Below are 23,613 nucleotides of genomic sequence, written 5' to 3' on the forward strand. Positions count from 1 at the left end.
AGAGGACAATTTACGGGAATCACTCTGCCTCAGAGACCAAGTCCAACTGAGTGTGACTTCTAAATTTTACTCAATTCCCTGCAGATAAGCATTTACGTCTAACGTTTACTAACAGCCGTTATATGCAAACTTGTCTGTTAAATTAGCTTCTTTGTTCTGTCACACATACCCTGTACATGCACATGGATAAATTCAGATGTGAACCTAACAGGGTTCAGAGTTCAGATCCTGACCAATGACTGTCCTCACTATAGCAAATGACTTGATCTGATGATCATGATCTGATTCCCAGTGCAAAAGTGGATCATTGTGGTATGCCATATCCCACTGCTGGCTTGCTTCTGAAGCTAAGCAGGGTTGGTCCTGGTCGGTCTCTAGATGGGAGATCATATGCTGCTGGAAGTGGTGTTGGAGGGCCAGTAGGAGGCAATCTTTCCTTTGGTCATAAAAATAAAAAATATCCCAATGCCCCAGGGCAGTGATTGGGGACATTGCCCTGTGTAGCGTGTCGTCTTTCGGGTGGGATGTTAAACGGGTGTCCTGACTCTCTGTGGTCACTAAAGATCCCATGGCACTTATTGTAAGAGTAGGTGTTAACCCTGGGGTCCTAGCTAAATTCCCAATCTGGCCCTCTCACGGTCACCTAATCAAATTTTATTTGTCACATGCGCCGAATACAACAGATGTAGACCTTACAGTGAAATGCTTACTTACAAGCCCTTAACCAACAATGCAGTTTTAAGAAAATACCCCCCCCCKAAAAAAAAGTAAGAGAAAATAATAACAAATAATTAAAGAGCAGCAGTAAATAACAATAGCGGGGCAATATATAGGCAATATATAGGGGGCACCGGTGTCGAGGTAATTGAGGTAATTATGTACATGTAGGTAGAGTTATTAAAGTGACTATGCATAGATAATAACAGAGAGTAGCAGCAGTGTGGGGGTGGCAATGCAAATAGTCTGGGTAGCCATTTGATTAGCTGTTCAGGAGTCTTATGGCTTGGGGGTAGAAGCTGTTTAGAAGCCTCTTGGACCTAGACTTGGTGCTCCGGTACCGCATGCCGTGTGGTAGCAGAGAGAACAGTCTATGACTAGGGTGGCTGGAGTATTTGACAATTTTTAGGGCCTTCCTCTGATACCGCCTGGTATAGAGGTACTGGATGGCAAGAAGCTTGGCCCCGGTGATGTACTGGGCCGTTCGCACTACCCTCTGTGGTGCCCTTGCGGTCGGAGGCCGAMTAGTTGCCATACCAGGCAGTGATGCAACCCGTCAGGATGCTCTCGATGGTGCAGCTGTAAAACCTTTTGAGGATCTGAGGACCCATGCCAAATCTTTTCAGTCTTTTGAGAGAGAATAAGTTTTGTTGTGCCCTCTTCACGACTGTCTTGGTGTGCTTGGACCTTGTTAGTTTGTTGGTGATGTGAATGCCAACTTGAAGCTCTCAACCTGCTCCACTACAGCACTGCCGATGAGAATGGGGGCGTGCTCGGTCCTCCTTTTTCAGTAGTCCACAATCATCTCCTTTGTCTTGATCACATTGAGGGAGAGGTTGTTGTCCTGGCACCACACGGTCAGGTCTCTGACCTCCTCCCTATAGGCCGTCTCATCGTTGTCGGTGATCAGGCCTACCACTGTTGTGGCATTAGCAAACTTAATGATGGTGTTGGAGTTGTGCCTGGCCATGCAGTCATGAGTGAACAGGGAGTACAGGAGGGGACTGAGCACGCACCCCTGAGGGGCCCCTGTGTTGAGGATCAGCGTGGCGGATGTGTTGTTACCTACCCTTAACACCTAGGAGTGGCCCGTCAGGAAGTCCAGTATCCAGTTGCAGAGGGAAGTGTTTAGTCCCAGGGTCCTTCGGTTAGTGATGAGCTTTGAGGGCACTATGGTGTTGAACGCTGAGCTGTAGTCAATGAATAGCATTCTCACATAGGTGTTCCTTTTGTCCAGGTGTGAAAGGGCAGTGTGGAGTGCAATAGAGATTGCATCATCTGTGGATCTGTTGGTGCGGTATGCAAATTGGAGTGGGTCTAGGGTTTCTGGGATAATGGTGTTGAATGTGAGCCATGACCAGCCTTTCAAAGCATTTCATGGCTACAGACGTGAGTGCTACGGGTCGGTAGTCATTTAGGCAGGTTACCTTAGTGTTCTTGGTCAGCTTACCTTAGTGTTCTTGGTCAGCTTACAATTGGCTCATTCATCCCCCCCTCCTCTCTCCTGTAACTATTCCCCAGGCCGTTGCAGTAAACGAGAACGTGTTCTCAGTCAACTAACCCGGTAAAATAAGGGGGGGAAAATGTAATATATTGTTCTGTTTGTGAATGCCAAGTGAACACAAAAACGGAAATTTCAATCTCTGGTTGTCTGCAACCAGTCAGATTTCCTGGAACCGAGGCAGTTAATTCCTAGAAGCAGAGGGGTGTGTGGGGAGGGGAGATAATCTCACCTCAGAAGGAGTAGTGTGAGAACTAAGCCCACTATCCTTCCCCAGCCCCTCTCACTAGTGTCAATATGAGGCACACAGATTCACCCAGTACCTGGAAAACACAGGTAAACCAACCCCCAAACCGAGCAGAGGGAAACCACTGTTGTAGAGTTCTGGGAGAGGGAACCCCTGCTGTACACACTGTCGGGTAAGAGGGTCCCGTGTTTTGTGTGCGCACACACACCTTATGGATGTTCCTAATACAGTTCATTCCTGGCCAATGACTCATATTTAGGGCAAAATTGGAGTATGGTACAAGAACACACATTCTGTATGCGCTACTGTATAACACAAAACTTTCCAGTCCCGAGGTGCACTTAGACTGTCTGTCACAGCACTGAGTCATTCCCTAGAAAGCCAAGTTGAGGAAATAGAATAAATATGGAAAATATGGACCAGACAAGCATGTACAGTTCTGCAGAATCGGACAAACTGAAGCATTCACACTGCCCAGACTCAGGAGCTAAAGAAGTCCATGATTGCRCCGACAGTATTTTGACTGCTCCTTTTATGACTGCAGTCTATTGGCGATATTTAGAAAGCATCTCAGTGCAGGGGTGCTGATCTAGGATCAGCAGAGAGCCACGCGCCAGGAAGCCAGTGGGATATAGGTCCTTCTGATTCCCTGTCTGGAGTTGTGTGTTATGTAATCAGGAGTGACAGCCTGGCAAGACAACACCTTCTCTCCACAACTAGAAAGCACAGAGGCCTGTTGGGTTGGTACTGTACTGAGAGACAATGTTCAAATGGCTTTGGATCAGGAAATGGCATTGGATCAGGGGTAGAGAGAAGATAAGATGAGAAAAACTTTATTGTCCCTGAAGGTACATTTTCTTGGACATTTAAGTGCTGTTGCTGGCTAGTAGTGACACTGAGCTAGACTGGCGACACCTTGTGACAAGGTGGAGATGGCTGAGAGATTCAACCTTGGTGACAGGGTGAATACTCTGATTACTGGTGGCAGGTTAAAACAAACTCAGTGGCTGAGTGAGTACTGGTAAACCCGAGTAAGCTGATTAAGGTTAAAGTCAAGGTAAAGCTTAGTGACAGAGTGAAGCTCAGTGACAAGTTGAAATTAATTGCCAGTGATTGTGAATGAGCGCAGAAGCAAGGTAATTGACAAGTGATGACTAGAGACAAGATAAAGTTATAGGCTAGTCACTACATTTTTCCTCCTTGTGGTTGAATAACTCACGATGAATAAATATAAGTATTATCCTTTTAAACAAGTATTGGTGTAATCATTTGAAGGAGGCATTGAGGACACATTGTCTTCGCCTGTACACTAGTACTCCCTGCAACTTTCATTAATGATCTCTCTCCCTCTCCCTGCACTCGCTGAACCGGTTTCCATGTGACCCACTGCCCACCTGGGGCACACCCACCTGTCACCTGCCATGCCTGGCTCTTTCATAACACTCTCCGTTAACGTGACCTGAATGATGCTGCTACACCTCACTGGCTAACTCCCTACTACCTTATACTGGTGGTAGCGACATAGCGGAAAGGGAAAAGAACAGAGGAATACTTTTACGTCTCATTAGTTGTATGTACGGGATATGCATGGTATACATCGTCCAACAAAACGCTTACTTGCAGGTTACTTCGATGTAATGCGACAACAATAAGAAATAGTAAAAAAAATATATAAGAATACGAAGAAAGTAAATGACAGTAGAATAGAATAAACATTTTAGCATGAGTGTAATACAGGAATGCATAATTTATAGTCCAATATTTACACGTGTATTGGGGAAGGGGGGGGATGACGGGCAAGTGTATAAATTGAGCAGTACAATAAGAATCTGGTAGCAGCAGTTGTGGTGTGTGCTAAGGTGAGAAGAATCAGAGCAGGTGGTCAGTACAGTTTAAGTGTTCAGCAATCTGATTGCTTGTAGATAGAAACTGTCTCTGAGCCTGTTGGTATCAGACCTCATGCACCTCAATGCGGAACTGTAGTCAATGAACAGCATTCTCACAGGTGTTCTTCTTGTCCAAATGTGTTACGGCCATGTGAATAGCGATGGAAATGGCATCTTCCGTGGATCTGTTGGAGCGTAGGCAAATTGGAGTGGGTCCAGTGTGCCGCTGGCCTTGATGTGTGCCATMACCAGCCTCTCGAAGCATTTCATGATGACCGAGGTGAGTGCGACGGGGCGATAGTCATTTGGGCATGTCACCTTGTCTTTCTTGGGCACTGGGACGATGGCGGTCTCCTTAAAGCAGGTGGGGACCACAGAGACCGTTTGAAGATGTCAGCTGGTATTCACGCTTTTGAGAGTTTCGTCACGTCAGCCTCGGAGAGCGGAAACACCTGGTCGTAAGGAGCAACAAGAGTCTTCCTGGACGGCTCAGTACTGTAGAGGGGAAGACAAGGGAGGAATCACCTCGTTGATTATCCCCAGATGGAGGGGAAGGAGTGAAGTCACATCACCATGTTGTTGAATGACTAGGCCTTCCCAATGCCTCTCCCCTAGTCCTCTACTGCCCCCTCTCAGGGAGTAGTATGAGGCATGGTGCCACCACCAGGCTCAGAGAGCTAAACACAGCTCCCTCGCTCAGTCTACACTGAGGTCATTTTAAGGACGGGGATTTGCGGTAGCTTCGGCTTCGCATTTCAAAGTCCAAGAGAAGATCCCCCAGCTTATGAAAAACCTAATGAGAGATGAAATGAGGACAGGCTTTCTTTCTTTTGCTTTTTGCCGCGCCAGCAGAAATGATTTTGGTGAATGGTTGAATTACAGACCCCCAGGTTCTCATTCAAACCAAATGAAAAGCTAAACCTATTAATGATAACTAAAAAATATATATATCAAACTTGTACTCGTACATTGAAAATGTTTCTATTTTGAGCCAAAGTGTAGGTGCCAGTGACGAACGGGAAATGGTTTTCAAATCAAATCAAATTTTATTGGTCACATAAACATGGTTAGCAGATGTTAATGTGAGTGTAGCGAAATGCTTGTGCTTCTAGTCCGACAGTGCAGAAATATCTAACAATTCCACAACAACTACTTAATACACACAAATCTAAGTAAAGGGATGGAATACGAATATGTACATATAAATATATGGATGAGCGATGACCGAACGGCATAGGCAAGATGCAATAGATGGTAATAGAATACAGTATATACATATGAGATGAGTAGATATGTAAACATTATTAGTGACTAGTGATCCATTTATTAAAGTGGCCAATGATTTCAAGTATGTATGTAGGCAGCACCCTCTCTGTGTTAGTGATGGCTGTTTAACAGTCTGATGGCCTTGAGATAGAAGCTGTTTTTCAGTCTCTCTGTCCCAGCTTTGATGCACATGTACTGACCTCGCCTTCTGGATGGTAGCGTGGTGAACAGGCAGTGGCTCGGTGGTTGTTATCCTTGATGATTTTTGGGGCCTTCCTGTGACATCGGGTGCTGTAGGTGTCCTTGAGGGCAGGTAGTTTGTCCCCGGGAATGCGTTGCGCAGACCGCACCAGCCTTGCAGTTGTGGGCTGTGCAGTTGCCGTACCAGGCAGTCATACAGTCCGACAGGATGCTCTCAATTGTGCATCTGTAAAAGTTTGTGAGGGTTTTAGGTGACAAGACAAATTTCCTCAGCCTCCTGAGGTTGAAGAGGCACTGTTGTGCCTTCTTCACCACACTGTCTGTGTGGGTGGACCAATTCAGTTTGTCCGTGAAGTGTACGCCGAGGAACTTAAAAAATCTTCCACCTTCTCCACTGCTGTCCCGTCGATGTGGATAGGGGGGTGCTCCCTCTGCTGTTTCCTGAAGTCCATGATGATCTCCTTTGTTTTGTTGACGTTGAGTGAGAGGTTGTTTGAGAGGTTGTCACCACCTCCCTGTAGGTTGTCTCGTGGTTGTTGGTAAATGGTTTGTGGTAATGATCCATTGCTCTAAATCATGTGAGATGAAGAGGAGTAGAACATTCAGTGCTGAGAGTAGAGGAATGCAAGAGAAGAGACAGGAAGGGGGTGGTTTTGCGCCCATTCATTGGTATTGGAGGTTCTGATATGTCAGTGGGAGTCCCGGCCCAGCGGACAGGGTGTGGTTATTTTTGTTTTGGACCCCCCCACTGGGCGATCGTGTGCTCACAGAGGGGGGGGGGTTCGTCTAGGGCCAGGGTGCACTGCTTTGCAACCGCGAGCCCAACAACGCTCTCCAATTGGCTAAGCCACACTGCACCACCATGTGCTGTATCCATGGACTCAAAAAAAGCTGGTGCCATTGAAAACAAGCGGCCAGCCAATCAGAGGCGAGCTTGGAGAGAGATGGTACAGTGGTGGTAAGACTTGAAAGCACATGAATATATTAATACAGTTGAGGTCATGCGCCAAAAAACTGCAGATTAGAAGGGGAGCGAGGGGATCTGGTGAACAGGCATTGAAGGAATGTTTTTTCCAGCTTCCAGCACTAAGTGAATAATTTCCCTGAGCAAAATGCATCTTGGTTTTTGCCAAACTGCTGTCATGTTCTAAACTAAATGACAACTCACAAATATTTATACTGACAATATTCCTGTATAAAAGATATATACTTTTTTATTTTTTATTTGAGAGCGGACTTGCACAGCCTAGGAGAATGAAACAGTGGAGGAATAACAATAACGTCATGAGTGAGGAGATCTCGGTATCAGCCCTGAAGATCCTAATATTCAGTGCCACACCCATTGAACATGGTGACCCCAGGATGGCATTCCTGGAGTCACACAGACACACACCTCCGTACCCCCTCCATGGAAACGCCCCAAAAACACTGCTAGACTTGAGGCTCCGGGTCTGCTGCGATGCCCTATAAAAACAGCTCATTGCTGCAGGGGGATTATAGTGCTGACATTCCACTACTACGCTATTCTCTCTCTCTGCAGCAGCGTGAGGATCCACTCTTACTACGGCAGTGATGCCCAGCCATCCCTGTTTATTTCCTCTTCAAATCTACAGACAAAACCCCCATAATGACAAAGCAAAAACAGGTTTTTAGACATTTTTGCTAATTTATTAAAAAGTACGAAATTGAAATATCACATTTACATAAGTACTCAGATCCTTTACTCAGTACTTTGTTGAGGCACCTTTGGCAGCGACTACGGCCTCGAGTCTTCTTGGGTATGACGCTACAAGCTTGGCACACCTGTATTTGGGGAGTTTCTCCCATTCGTCACTGCAGATCCTCTCAAGCTCTTGTCAGGTTGGATGGGGAGCGTCGGTGCACAGCTATTTTCAGGTCTCTCCAGAGATAGTCTCTCAGATTCAAGTCCGGCCTCTGGCTGGGACACTCAAGGACATTCAGAGACTTGTCCCGAAGCCCCTCTTGCGTTGTCTTGGATGTGTGCTTAGGGTTGTTGTCCTGTTGGAAGTTAAACCTTCACCCCAGTCTGAGGTCCTGAGCACTCTGAAGCGGGTTTTCATCAAGGATCTCTCTGTACTTTGCTCTGTTCATCTTTCCCTTGATCCTGACTAGTCTCCCAGTCCCTGCCGCTGAAAAACATCCCCACAGCATGATGCTGCCACCACCATGCTTCACCGTAGGGATGGTGCCAGGTTTCCTCCGACGTGACACTTGGCATTTAGGCAAAAGAGTTCAATCTTGATTTCATCAGACCAGAGAGAGAATCTGGTTTCTCATGGTCTGAGAATCTTTAGGTGACTTTTGGCAAACTCCAAGCTGGCTTTCATGTGCCTTTTACTGAGGAGTGGCTTTCGTCTAGCCATTACCACAAAGGCCTGATTGATGGAGTGCTGTAGAGATGGTTGTCCTTCTGGAAGGTTTTCCCATCTCCACAGAGGAACTCTGGAGCTCTGTCAGAGTGACCATCAGGTTCTTGGTCATCTCCTTGACCAAGGATCTTCTCCCCCGATTGCTCAGTTTGGCCAGGCGGCCAAGTCTAGGCAGAGTCTTGGTGGTTCCAAACTCTTCCATTTAAGAATGATGGGGGCCACTGTGTTCTTGGGGACCTTCAATGCTGCAGAAATCTTTTGGTACCCTTCTCCAGATCTGTGCCTCGACAGAATCCGGTCTCGGAGCTCTACGGACAATTCCTTCGACCTCATGGCTTGGTTTTTGCTGTGACATGCACTGTCAACTGTGGGACCTTATATAGACAGGTGCGTGCCTTTCCAAATCATGTCCAATCAATTGAATTTACCACAGGTGGATTCAAACCAAGTTGTAGAAACATGTCAAGGATGAATAATGGAAACAGGATGCACCTGAGCTCAATTTAGAGTCTCATAGCAAAGGGTCTGAATACTTTGGTAAATAAGGTATTTTTGTTTTTTATTTTTAATAAATGTGAGAGAAAAAAATTAAAAACCTGTTTTCGCTTTGTCATTATGGGAGAAGAAGAAAAAGATTGAATCAATTTTAGAATAAGGCTGTAACGTAACAAAGTGTTGAAAAAGTAAAAGGGTCTGAATACTTTCCGAATGCACTATATATTTGATGGAAATGCAAAAAAAAATTGTCTTTATGTGACTATGATATGTGGGGGTGTATTTGGGGAGGGGGGGAGTACTGCAGTGGCGGAAGCAGAGCAGAGAGGGAGGCAGCTTTAAACTTGACCTAGATTCTCAGGGTGACAAGCCACATCGCATTAGCCCAAGTCGGCCAGGACCAGACCCACCGGAGCTCGCTGCTCTCTGACACTGGCCCGATATGACAGGCAGAAAAATGGGGGAGCACTTCCCAAAATGGGGCTGGCACGCAGCACCTCCCCATGATGAGCATTACTGCAGTCAATGCACACGTTTTATCTCCTGTTTTGCATCAACGTAGCCTACTACTACTACTTTAACATTTCAACACTCATCAGATTATTGAGGCAAACTACAATTCATCCTTAAAGCTGCATATTTGAAGATAAAAAATAAAACCTTTGAAATCCAAAGCGACCAACCAAAGCAGCAGAACTCACAGAGAGAGAACTGGGGGATGAAACCAGGAGATTCAGCTAAGCCCTACTCTATGGACTGTACCTGATCAAAGCCAGAAACCATGGAAACAACTACAGTCGGCTACACACACAAACATACGCGCGCTCACACACACGCATGCTCACACACGCATGCTCACACACACACGCATGCTCACACAACTTTGTATTACAATACTTGTGAGGACTTTTTTTGCCATAACCTTAGCCCTAACTTTAACTCCTAACCCTAAACCATAATCTAACCCTTACTCCTAAACCCTAAACCTAACCCCTAAGCCTAAAATAGCCTTTTTAGAAGTGAGGACTGGCCAAATAGCCTCACTTCGCTGAATTTCCCTTGGTTGACCATTGTTGTGAGGACTTCTGGTTGTCACAACCATAGTACAAATTGTTGGGAACACACACACTATTCTTCAAGAAGCAATGGCTATACCTATATCATTAATTCAAAAGTTTTAAAAAATGGATGTACCAATCCCAGATTGCCCCTAACTCTCTCTGAGTAGTTGAGGCAGTATTTGGTATTTTATTAGGATCCCCATTAGCTGTTGCAAAAGCAGCAGCTACTCTTCCTGGGGGTCCACACAAAACATGAAACATAATACAGAATGACATAATACAGAACATCATTAGACAACAGAACTACATACATTTTTAAAAAGACACACGTAGCCTACATATCAATGCATACACACAAACTGTCTAGGTCAAAATTCGATTTGATTTCAAATAGGGGAGAGGCGTTGTGCCGTGAGGTGTTGCTTTATCTGTTTTTTGAAACCAGGTTTGCTGTTTATTTGAGCAAAATGAGATGGAAGGAAGTCCCATTCAATAAGGGCTCTATATAATACTGTACGTTTTCTTGAATTTGTTCTGGACTTGGGGATTCATTTATAGTCCATAGAGACAGAGCAACCTGGGGATCACTGCAGTGCTGTGGATAAGACCTGGTGTTCTCTCCGTGCATGAAGAAAGAAAAAAACACGCACCGACTGAAATATTCTTCACGTTTTTTTTTTCTCCACAGGAGCAACATCAGTACTGGTGATGACAAGTCCCCTGTAGCCAGACTTAGTGGTTGTACTGCCACTTAAGAAGAGAGGAGGTGATAGGGAAAAGTTGCTGTTACAGAGGCATATTCTATCCATGCCTTCCTTACAGGGAGCCCTAGAGGCCTGAATGAAGAACTTCTGTTAGTTTGCTGCCTGTAAACAAACAGTCGCGCATTTCTTTGCATTTTGAACCTCTTGTGGGTAAACAGTAGAACATTTATGTAAATAACGTATGTAAATAATATATGTAAATAATAACTGTGAAAAAAACAAAGCAGTACTGTGATGTGGCGTAATCTATAAATATGGGTGAATTGCTCTCCCAACTCTGACAAAGGGCAGCCGCTGAAACGTTGACAGTTTACTCTGACCTCTGCTGCTAAACAAATACATAAATTCAAATCAAAATCAAATCAAATGTTATTTGTCACTGCGCCGAATACAACAGGTGAAATGCTTACTTTTACAAGCCCTTAACCAACAATGCAGTTCAAGAAATAGAGTTTACAAAATTTAAAAAAATTACAAATTTAATAAAAAGGAACACCATAAAATAATAACAATAATAACAATAACGAGGCTATGTACAGGGGGTAAAGGTTAGTCAAGGTAATTTGTACATTTAGGTAGGGGTAAAGTAGATAATGAACAGCGAGTAGCAGCAGTGTAAAAACAAGGGGGGGATCCAGTTGCAGAGGGAGGTGTTTAATCCCAGGATCCTTAGCTTAGTGATGCGCTTTGAGGGCACTATGGTGTTGAACGCTGAGCTGTAGTCAATGAACAGCATTCTCACATAGGTGTTCCTTTTGTCCAGGTGGGAAAGGGCAGTGTGGAGTGCAATTGAGATTGCGTCCTCTGTGGATCTGTAGGGGCGGTATGCGAATTGGCAGTGGGTCTAGGGTTTCCGGGATGATGGTGTTGATGTGAGTCATTGGTTTTTCCTTCGTTCAAGTATACGCCTTTTGAACCCGACACCCAAATACCTTTTGTWACTACAAACACTTGAGCTGAGCACACCGATTTCTCTTTCTATGACCTCGCCATGCAGACAGCTATAACATACGGTGTAATGGGGCAGAGAGCAGAACTTCCCCACAGCCCCACACCCTGTGGGGTGGTAGTTAGTGAGGGGTGGGTGGGGGTGAAGGGGGGCAAAGGCTGCATATCGTAGGTCACATGTCGCAGGCCCCAAACCATCATTACACAAATGACCTTTTGACTGTGTCTGAGTCATGGACGCAACACAGCATACTGTATCACACTTTATAGGCGGCAGAATATAGGCCTATATATCAGCATCTCTTAGAGACTGTGTATTACATTTTATATAAAAAGTACATACAGTACACTGCACATGTAAGTAACATAGATTTTTCAGTATTTTTTTTGTTTTTGAACCCTCACAAGATTAAGGGTGGGGCACAGTGGAGCTTGCTGAGGTTTGGGGAGATGACAGTTATCGGTACACACATACTGGTATCTCGATTTAGAATGCATTGAGCGCCCTCTGGAGGTGATGAACAGAAGTACATAGGAGACCTTGAGGAGGAAGAGCGACCACTCCCAAACTCTGAGCCATGCTAGAGGTATTACACATGCCAGCTTCAGCTACACATCCTTTAGGTGCCACAACAAACTCAGATAAATAAATATCTCAATCAATGTCCTTTGACAGCTGTCTTCACTTCCCACATATTTTGGGTATACAGTTTAATTTCGCCCTGGATTAAGCCAACCATGTCTCAAATTAAAACGTTCTAAAATCATAATAACACATGCGTCAACCCTGACATTGAGACGTTACCATAGAATGTACATGCATAATGTGGATAACATTCTACTAAAACCACTTTGGATTAATTAGCATAACCTGTTGGATAAAAAATTTACTATATGCCAGTTAGCAGACACTTTTATCCAAAGGAATTTACAGTAGTGCATGCATATATTATCGTTTGGGTGGCCACAGCAGGAATTGAACCCACAAGCCGGGTGTCACTAGCACCATGCTCTACCAACTGAGTTGGGTCTCAAAGCTGTGGAACACACAGAATGTTCGACATCTTGTCATGCATGCTGCAGCCCATCCTCTAAAATAGGGACATTTCCTGAGCTCTCAAACACTGCAGTATTAGATTAGCAGACATCTTGCCATGTACTGCATCAAGGGTTAAGGGGGGCTAGTGTTCAAATAATTGGATTAGGGCGCCACCTTGTGCCATGTTGAGCTACAGGAAGAACGCAACATTAATTTTGGCAGTGGCACTTTAACAGTGATATTGTAATTTATATGGCCTGCCCTATAAAACAGACAGACGTAGATCGACAGAGAGAGAGACACAGACAGAGAGAGACACAGAGAGAGACTCTGCATGCAGAATTCTGCAAAAATATCCTCCGTGTACAACGTAGAACACCAAATAATGCATGCAGAGCAGAATTAGTCCGATACCCACTAATTATCAAAATCCAGAAAAGAGACGTTAAATTCTACAACCACCTAAAAGGAAGCGATTCCCAAACCTTCCATAACAAAGCCATAACCTACAGAGAGATGAACCTGGAGAAAAGTCCCCTAAGCAAGCTGGTCCTAGGGCTCTGTTCACAAACACAAACACACCCCACAGAGCCCCAGGTCAAAAGCACAATTAGACCCAACCAAATCATGAGAAAACAAAAAGATAATTACTTGACACATTGGAAAGAATTAACAAAAAAACTGAGCAAACTAGAATGCTATTTGGCCCTAAACAGAGAGTACACAGTGGCAGAATACCTGACCACTGTGACTGACCTAAACTTAAGGAAAGCTTTGACTATGTACAGACTCAGTGAGCATAGCCTTGCTATTGAGAAAGGCCGCCGTAGGCAGACATGGCTCTCAAGAGAAGACAGGCTATGTGCTCACTGCCCACAAAAAAGGTGGAAACTGAGCTGCACTTCCAACCTCCTGCCAATGTATGACCATATTAGAGAGACATATTTCCCTCGATTACACAGATCCACAAAGAATTCGAAAACAAATCCAATTTTGATAAACTCCCATATCTACTAGGGTAAATCACAGTGTGCCATCACAGCAGCAAGATTTGTACCTGTTGCCACAAGAAAAGGGCAACCAGTGAAGAACAAACACCATTGTAAATACAACCATATTTATGCTTTTTTATTTTCCCTTGTTGTACTTTAACCATTTTGTACATTGTTACAACACTGTATATATATAATATGACATTTGTAATGTCTTTATTGTTTTGAAACTTCTGTATGTGTAATGTTACTGTTAATTTTTATTGTTTATTTCACTTTTGTATATTATCTACTCATTTGCTTTGGCAATGTTAAACATGTTTTCCCATGCCAATAAAGCCCCCTTGAAATTGAAATTGAATTGACATTGACAGAGAGAGGACAGAGACAGAGACAGAGACAGAGACAGAGACAGAAGACAGACAGAGAGAACAGAGGAGACAGAAGAGATGCAGAACCTCACACTCAACGTCAACAAAACAAAGGAGATGATTGTGGACTTCAGGAAACAGCAGACGGAAGCACCCCCCTATCCACATCGACGGGACAGTGTTTACATACCCTACATCTACTCATCTCATATGTATATACTGTACTCGATACCATCTACTGCATCTTGCCTATGCCGTTCTGTACCATCAATTATTCATATATCTTTATGTACATATTCTTTATCCCTTTACACTTGTGGTATAAGGTAGTAGTTGTGGAATTGTTAGGTTAGATTACTCGTTGGTTATTACTGCATTGTCAGAAACTAGAAGCACAAGCATTTCGCTACACTCGCATTAACATCTGCTAACTATGTGTATGTGACAAATAAAATTTGATATGCAGAGAGAAGAGAGAGAAAGACACCGAGACACAGAGACAACGACACACACAGAGACAGAAAGACACCGAGACAGAAAAGACACCAAGACAGAAAGACACCAAGACACAGAGACCGAGAGAGAGAGAGCGGTCATCTGCCTTTGACTAAAGAGCAGAAACCTGGACTTCACCAAAGAAATTGGAAAACAGACATTGTCAATCCTTCAAGAAACATGGTACAGAGGAGACGGACCCAAGGTTTACCTCTCTAGTTACAGAGAGCTGGTAGTCCCATCCACCACACTACCAGGTGGTGGTATAGAGGAGACGGACCCAAGGGTTGCCCTCTAGGTTACAGAGATCTGGTAGTCCATTCCACCACACTACCAGGTGGGTGGTATAGAGAGACGGCCCCACTGGTTGACCTCTAGGTTACAGAGAGCTGGTAGTCCCATCCACCACACTACCAGGTAGGGTATAGAGGAGACGACCAAGGGTTACCCTCTAGGTTACAGAGAGCTGGTAGTCCCATCCACCACACTACCAGGTGGTGGTATAGAGGAGACGGACCCAAGGGTTGCCCTCTAGGTTACAGAGAGCTGGTAGTCCCATCACACCACACTACCAGGTGGGTGGTATTAGAGGAGACGGACCCAAGGGTTACCCTCTAGGTTACAGAGAGCTGGTAGTCCCATCCACCACACTACCAGATGGGTGGTATAGAGGAGACGGACCTAAGGGTTGCCCTCTAGGTTACAGAGAGCTGGTAGTCCCATCCACCACACTACCAGGTGGGTGTATAGAGGAGACGGACCCAAGGGTTGCCCTCTAGGTTACAGAGAGCTGGTAGTCCCATCCACCACACTACCAGGTGGGTGGTATAGAGGAGACAGACCCAAGGGTTTCCCTCTAGGTTACAGAGAGCTGGTAGTCCCATCCACCACACTACCAGGTGGGTGGTATAGAGGAGACAGACCCAAGGGTTGCCCTCTAGGTTACAGAGATCTGGTAGTCCCATCCACCAAACTACCAGGTGTGAAACAGGGAAGGGACTCAAGAGGTATGCTAATTTGGTATGGAGCAGACCTAACTCATTCTATTAAATTAATCAAAACAGGAACATTTTACATGTGGCTAGAAATTCAAAAGGAAATTATCTTAACAGAAAAAAAATGTCCTCCTGTGTGCTACCTATATCCCCCCACTAAAATCCCAATACTTTAATGAAGACAGCTTCTCTATCCTGGAGGGGGAAATCAATCATTTCCAGGCCCAGCGACATGTACTAGTCTGTGGTGACCTAAATGCCAGAACCGGACAAGAACCTGACACCCTCAGCACACAGGGGGACAAACACCTGCCTGGAGGTGACAGCACTCCCTCCCCCATATGCCCCCCTAGGCACAACTATGACAACATAACCAACCAAAACTGGTCACACCACCTGCAGCTCTGTCCCACGCTGGGTCTGTACATAGTCAATGGTAGGCTTCGAGGGGATAGCTCATCTATTGGCAGTAGTACTGTAGACTACTTTATCACTGACCTCAACCCAGTCTCTTAGAGCGTTCACAGTCAGCCCACTGACACCCCTATCAGATCACAGCAAAATCACAGTCTACTTGAACAGAGCAATACTCAAATCATGAGGCATCAATGCCAAAGGAACTGAATAATATTAAGAAATGCTATAGATGGAAGGAAAGTAGTGTTGTAACCTACCAAAAAACTATTAGGCAACAACAAATTCAATCCCTTTTAGACAACTTCCTGGACAAAACGTTCCACTGTAATAGTGAAGGTGTAAACTTGGCAGTAGAAAATCTAAACACCACATTTGACCTCTCAGCTTCCCTATCAAATAAAAAAAAAATCGAACAGAAAACCGAAGAAAATTAACAACAATGACAAATGGTTTGATGAAGAATGCAAAAAAAAACTAAGAAAGAAATTGAGAAACTTGTCCAAACAAAAACACAGAGAGACACAGAAAACCTGAGTCTACGTCTTCACTATGGTGAATCACTAAAACAACACAGAAATACACTACGGAAAAAGAAGGACCAGCACTTCAGAAATCAGCTCAATGTAATTGATGAATCCAAAGACTCTAACCACTTCTGGGAAAATTGGAAGACACTAAACAAACAACAACACGAAGAGTTATCTATCCAAAATGGAGATGTATGGTGAAACCACTACTCCAGTCATTTTGGCCCTATAACAAAGAACAAAGAGTAAAAACATATACATGATCAAATACAAATCTTAGAATCAACTATTAAAGACTACCAGAAGACACTGGATTCTTCAATTACATTGAATGAACTACAGGACAAAATACAAACCCTCCAACCCAAAAAGGCATGTGGTGTTGATGGTATCCTCAATGAAATGATGAATTATACAGACAACAAATTCCAATTGGCTATACTTAAACTCTTTAACATCATCATTAGCTTTAGCATCTTCCCCAATATTTGGAACCAAGGACTGATCACCCCAAGGACTGATCACCCCATGATCTCACTGTGGGGTGAGACATGGAACCAGCTTAAGCCCCACCATCTTCAACATATATATCAACAAATTGGTGAGGGCACTAGAACAGTCTGCAGCACAAGGCCGCATCCTACTAGAATCTGAAGTCAAATGTCTACTGTTTGCTGATGATCTGGTGCTTCTGTCCCTAACTAAGGAGGGCCTACAGCAGCACCTAGATCTTCTGCACAGATTCTGCCAGACCTGGYCCCTGACAGTAAATCTCAGTAAGACAGGACCACAAATACAAATTTCATCTAGACACCGTTGCCCTAGAGCAAACAAAAAACTATACATACCTCGGCCTAAACATCAGCACCACAGGTAACTTCCACAAAGCGGAGAACGAGCTGAGAGGCAAGGCAAGAAGGGCCGTCTATGCCATCAAAATAATAAAATTCGACATACCAATTAGGATCTGGCAAAAAATACTTGAATCAGTTATAGAACCCATTGCCCGTTATGGTTGTGAGGTCTGGGGTCCACTCACCAACCAAGAATTCACAAAATGGGACAAACACTAAATTGAGACTCTGCATGCAGAAATCTGAAAAAATATCCTCAGTGTACAATGTAAAACACCAAATAAGGCATGCAGAGCAGAGTTAGGCCGATAGCCGCTAATTATCCAAATCCAGAAAAGAGCGATTAAATTCTACAACCACCTGAAAGGAAGCGATTTCCAAACCTTCCATAACAAAGCCATCACCTACAGAGAGATGAACCTGGAGAAGAGTCCTGGAGAAGAGTCCCCTAAGCAAGCTGGTCCTGGGGCTCAGTTCACAAACACAAACAGACCCCACAGAGCAACACACAATTAGACCCAACCAAATTATGAGAAAACAAAAAGATAATTATTTCCAATGTGTCAAGTAATTAACAAAAAAACGGAGCAAACTAGAATGCTACTTGGCCCTAAACAGAGAGTACACAGTGGCAAAATACCTGATCACTGTGACTGACCCAAACTTAAGGAAAGCTTTGAATATGTACAGACTCAGTGAGCATAGCCTTGCTATTGAGAAAGGCCACCGTAGACAGACCTGGCTCTCAAGAGAAGACAGGCTATGTGCACACTGCCCACAAAATGAGGTGGACAGTGAGCTGCACTTCCTAACCTCCTGTCAAATGTATGACAATATTAGAGACACATATTTCCCTCAGATTACACAGATCCACAAAGAATTTGAAAACAAACCCAATTTTGATAAACTCCCATATTTACTGGGTGAAATACCACAGTGTGCCATCACAGCAGCAAGATTTGTGACCTGTTGCCACAAGAAAAGGGCAACCAGTGAAGAACAAACACCACTGTAAACACAACCCATGCTTATGTTTATTTATTTTCCATTTTGTACTTTCACATCGTTGCAACACTGTATATGTACATAATATAACATTTGAAATGTCTTTATCCTTTTAGAACTTCTGTGAGTGTAATGTTTACTGTTAATTTGTATTGTTTATTATCTACGTCACTTGCTTTGGCAGAGAGAGAGAGAGAGAGAGATTTATATAATTTTTATGAATAATGACTAAATGATGTATACATTTAACGTAGAACTATAACTAACAGAATTCTACCCAGTCACTGTATGAAATTTATTAGAATTCATAAATCTAAATCTGATGTGTGTAGTTTTAGTCAGAATTAGAACAAGGACTTTTTGTTCCTTTTTAGTATGTAAGCAGGGTGCAAGTGTGAAACAAATGATAAGAGGAGCTATCGACAGACAAGATGTACTACTGTGCTCCTTTCAGGACATTCTGTCCCCACCCAGGGAGGGGAGAGACCTTGGGCTTGTAGTAGATTGTATAACAGGTGGCAGACAATGTATGAGAAGGAGAAGACTTGTGAACTATATTGTCATTGTCTTAGAGGAGGAGGGACAGTTATGACGAAATGAGAGGTATATAAACCAATGTACATGTAAGGATGGGGAGAGCTTCGGTAAATAAACATGCTGACTATGGTAGACTGGCCTCTGTCTGTTTCATTTTAATTAGAACCTTACAAATTAAATTCTTAGTAACAGACAGAATATGTTAATTGAAGTTCAGTTTATGAACATTGAGAACAAAATTCTCGTAACACAGAGAGACACAGACAGAGAGACACAGACAGAGAGACACAGACAGACAGACAAAGAGAGAGAAGCTGGTGTGATGCTCAGGGGAACGGAGGTTGCAGAGGTAAAAAGCATGTCAACCCTTCAGAAACATAAATAATTAGGGATGCACGAAATATCGGTAAGCATATCGGAATCGGCCGATATTAGCTAAAAATATCAACATCGGCTCTATGTATAGTTTAACACCGATGTGCAAAACCGATGTCAAAGCTGACGTGCATACCTATATAACGTAGGTAGATGACGTAATGACACCACGAAAAATACAGCGCTGCTGCTATTATTTCCAGAGGGGAGAAAGTGAAATCGTTCAATACCACAAACCTAATTACTCATTTGAAAGTGCATCACCCCCAGACGTTCAGCGACTACTTAGAACAAAAGCAGAAAAAACTAAGCGCACACTTCAAATAACTAAACAAGTTCAAGTCGAGCAGTCATTTGAAAGAGTAAGAACATTTCAGTGAGACAACTCAAAGACAAAATCCAAGATACTTCGATGCAGACAAGAAACAGGGTTTACGTGAAATGTTACAGACACAGCTGGACAAGTTGGAAACGGACACAGTGACAGTGCGCACCGAGGAAGAGGACCCACGACAGAAGAGGCCACGGACAGACAGAGCTGAAACTTCACTGCTTGACATGCGTGATGAAATCCTGGTTGAGAATGAAACGACTGAACAAATGAACAACGAAACAGCACAGCAAGTAAGTGAAATGGGGTCATACGTAAATGCCAACAAAATACATTTTTGGCCAGGGTGTGTGTGTGTGTTTCAACTATTTAACTGTACTAGAATGCTTAAAAGTTTTAAATATCGGTTATCGGTATCGGGGTTTTTGGAAAGGCAAATATTGGATATCGGTATCGCCAAAAATGTGATATCGGTGCATCCCTATAAATAATAGAGCAAGTCAGTGGAGAAAATAGTGTCTTTGGCTGACACATCAAACCACTCTGCATGTGACCCACCACAGACAGATATCATCTTCCATTACCTATGCATGGAGATGTGGGGCCATATGTTTGCAGGGGGAAAAAAGTAATTTATATTTTTCCCCATGGAAAATGCCTTCAGGTACTGTTCTCATCAAATAAAAAATATATATAATCTCCTTCATCAAGACAATCCACAAGTCTGCTTTGAATAAATATTTGCCATGTTGTAGTGTTGTCAACACTGCTTCCAAAAGATTCCAAGGCCAAAGAGCCGTAATCGACAGAGACTGCTAAACTACACTGAGCAAGTAAAATAGACCTAAACCATGGAGCCAGTAAGCAAAGCTACAATACTAGACAGTGAGAAACCATGTTAAACATAGTCATGAACCTATTTGTACAAACTATTCAAAATGCACAACCCATCATATCTCAAGATCTTTAAATGTAGGTTATACCTTATATTCTACATCACCACCTGGTGGCACTATTGCCTAGTTGTATTTTTTTGTATAAAAAGCTTTACCTCAGGCTATGTCACATCACCTCTTACGCCTTGATCAGACCGACAGCATCATTGCCTTTTGGTATACCAGAAGCACATTAATTTCCATTGGAATGCTGCGTTTACCTTGCAGCATTGAGTTGCAGAGGCAGTTGCAGTGWGTTCTGTGTGGTGCATACGTTGGATTTATCCAATGTATGCATCAAATTGTATGTGTAGACTTGACAGAAATAGTAGCAAAAGGTGAATGTTGAACTTTTATTGGACACATATCCACAAAAAATGTTGGACTACATAATAAAAAAAGTTTGACTGCAAAATGTATTAAATCGGTCTGATTAAGGCATAACGTTGCGCCGAATGTCATGCATTTCAAATGGGGACATCCACAATGGACTGGAATCACAACGCGCCCCCTTGAAGGCTTCATTGTGAGACGGACACCGCATACTTCACAATTGTCCAAACGTTGTGTCTTCTTCAGCCCAGCCAGAGGCTGTCAAAGAACAGGAAGTTACCAAACCACAGAAAAATATGAAAATATGCAGTTTTCGGTGATGGCTTTATGGGATATTTAACAACTCCCCAATTACCCATTCCTATATATACCCATTCCAAATACACATTGGCTGTTAAGCCAATAATATTATATGACTGTTGCCTCCTGTTTAAATGTATTGTGATGGTAATGAAGTTTGTTTTCGATGATAATTATTAGGTGGAGGTAGCTAGCTAGTTGTATCTTCAACCTAGCCTTGCTTTTAGCTAGCTAGCTGCTCTGTAGTGCAAGCTAGATTGACTTGCTATAAAGTTAGAGAAAAACGTGAATAAAACCTGTTTTGTTTAGTTACTTATCACCTGAAACAATATATTTATCCTGTCTTGAATGAAAAGGTCACATTTTGCAATCTCAAAAAAGAAATGTGATCTCTGCTCTTCCCATCTTGCGTTACAAACACAAGACTTGTCCAAAGACAGCATGAAGATTGGCAGTGGTGTAAAGTACTTAAGTAAAAAATACTTTAAAGTACTACTTAAGTAGTTTGTTGGGGTATCTGTACTTCACTTTTTATATTTGACAACTTTTACTTCACCACATTTCTAAAGAAAATAATGTACTTTTTACTAGATACATTTTCCCTGCCACCCGAAAGTACTTGTTACATTTTGAATGCTTAGCAGGACAGGCAAATGGTCTAATTCATGCACTTATCTAGAGAAACATCCCTGCTCATCCCTACTGCCTCTGATCTGGCGGACTCACTAAACACAAATGCTTTGTGCCATATACCTTGAGACTTTTACTCAAGTAGAATTTTACTGGTTGACTTTCACTTTTACTTGAGTCATTTTCTATTAAAAAGGTATCTTTACTTTTACTCAAGTATGACAATTGAGTACTTTTTCCATCACTGAAGATAGATGAAAACTGCTTCCCCAATAGAAATCCCTTATCACATTTGTAGGCGGTGTCATGGCGAAGGTTGACTAGCTAAGCTCATGTGCAGAAATACGTCATCGGGTCTAATGTCATCTCACGCCGAACTGCGCATGTGCAGGCCATCAAATCAAAGGCACTCCTTTGATATGAAGTTGTTTTGGAAGAAAATGAAAACGTCAGTTTGAGACTTTCACGAGGTTGGAGTAATACTACTTAAGACATTGGCTCGAATCTAGACTGTGCCTTTCGATTTCGACAAATATAACAACTAAGGAAGAACTTTTCACTTKTCTCATTGACTTCTCAAACCCCAAACCCGGTCCTCGTCTGTTTGGTCTTTCGCAAGCGTTCCTGGAAGTATTTTGATGTTGCACGTCGAAAATTGTGTGGTAATACCAGTGACATGGAATTGAAAGACAGTCCTATAAATATTTGTTTATATTTTCTTTCATTTCTTTATGATTTTTWTTTTTTTTACTCAAAATATTTCACTAAACCACGTCTCAAAATATGTCACTAAACCATGACTCAAGCCAATTTCATGGTACTGACCGTGTTCTATCTTGTTTTTAAAAAATGGTTTGCAATATAAAATGTCTTAGATATGTTTAATTAACAATAAAACACTTCAATTAAAACAAAACTATGTGTCATTTTCTGACACGTTTAAGTGTTTTTCTTGGTGGTTAAGGGCGTCATAGAATGACCCACCACACAGAACATATTAAATTAAATTTGCCTATTAAGTCCTAGACTGCTTGCCTTGGATTGTCTGCAGCTTTATCAGACAGACAGGTAGGAAGCTGTGGTGAGTGGGTGAGGTGGGCAGGTAACGTCACAGCATCCTATGACACCTCTGATTAGGCCCAAGAATGACAGCTCCACCACTGAGCCATCGTAACGGTCTCCAAGGAGACTAGAGGGAAAATATAAAAAGGGTGTGGGAAAATGCCACATGCAGGAATTAATAAAGACAGGAGTGATGTTGTCACTCAGTCATAGACACCCATTTCTAATGCTGACTGTACCAGTGTCTCTGAGATGTGGAAGATTCTAGGCTTAGATATGGTTAGGGCTAGTTGTGTAGCTGTGAAAGATTCTAGGCTTAAATGTGGCTAGAGCTTGTTGTGTAGGTGAGGAAACAAGGAAACAACAGTGAAATCCTCCATCTGGATACAGCCAGATTCGGACACAACAGACACACGCATAAGCCTCCAAATCAGAACAGTTTACCTTGAATATAAAATACTGAATGTGTATCGGTTCAGGAACCAAGTGAAAGTGTTGCTTCCGTCCCTCTCCTTGCCAACCTGAGCTTGAACCAGGGACGCTTTGAACACATTGACAACTGTCACCCACTAAAGCATTGTTACCTGTCACTCCACAAAAGCCGCGACAACTACAAAAGCTGCAACAACTACTTTGTCTCAGAGCGGGCGACGTCACCAACTGAGKACTACTAGAGCACAGCAAGTTAGTCATTTCACATCGACTAGACTAGCATAACAAAAATAAACAGTTTAAATCACAAATGTTCAGACAGAAACCCGGCCAAACTGTATCTATTAATCAGACAGAAAAACATTGAGACCTAAGCCCCCTGGACTAAGCTCTTGTTTGTGGTCGAGAACACGTTCAAACACTTGGCTGTCAGCTTCACTTCTATGAGGTCAGACAATTGCCGGTGACCCTGTGACGACCCTAGTTAGATAAGTAGCACCGCCACCC

At 43.1% G+C, this 23,613-nt stretch overlaps 1 protein-coding gene across 1 annotated transcript in view; it reads right to left on the reverse strand.

The window, feature by feature from the left end:
- The window catches only part of LOC111973304 (CYFIP-related Rac1 interactor B-like), a 67,496-nt gene that overhangs the window by 17,474 nt on the left and 26,409 nt on the right, over positions 1-23,613 (reverse strand). The window lies entirely within an intron of this gene.

This window comes from Salvelinus sp. IW2-2015, linkage group LG14 (genome assembly GCF_002910315.2).
Source record: "Salvelinus sp. IW2-2015 linkage group LG14, ASM291031v2, whole genome shotgun sequence".
Lineage (NCBI taxonomy): Eukaryota > Metazoa > Chordata > Actinopteri > Salmoniformes > Salmonidae > Salvelinus > Salvelinus sp. IW2-2015.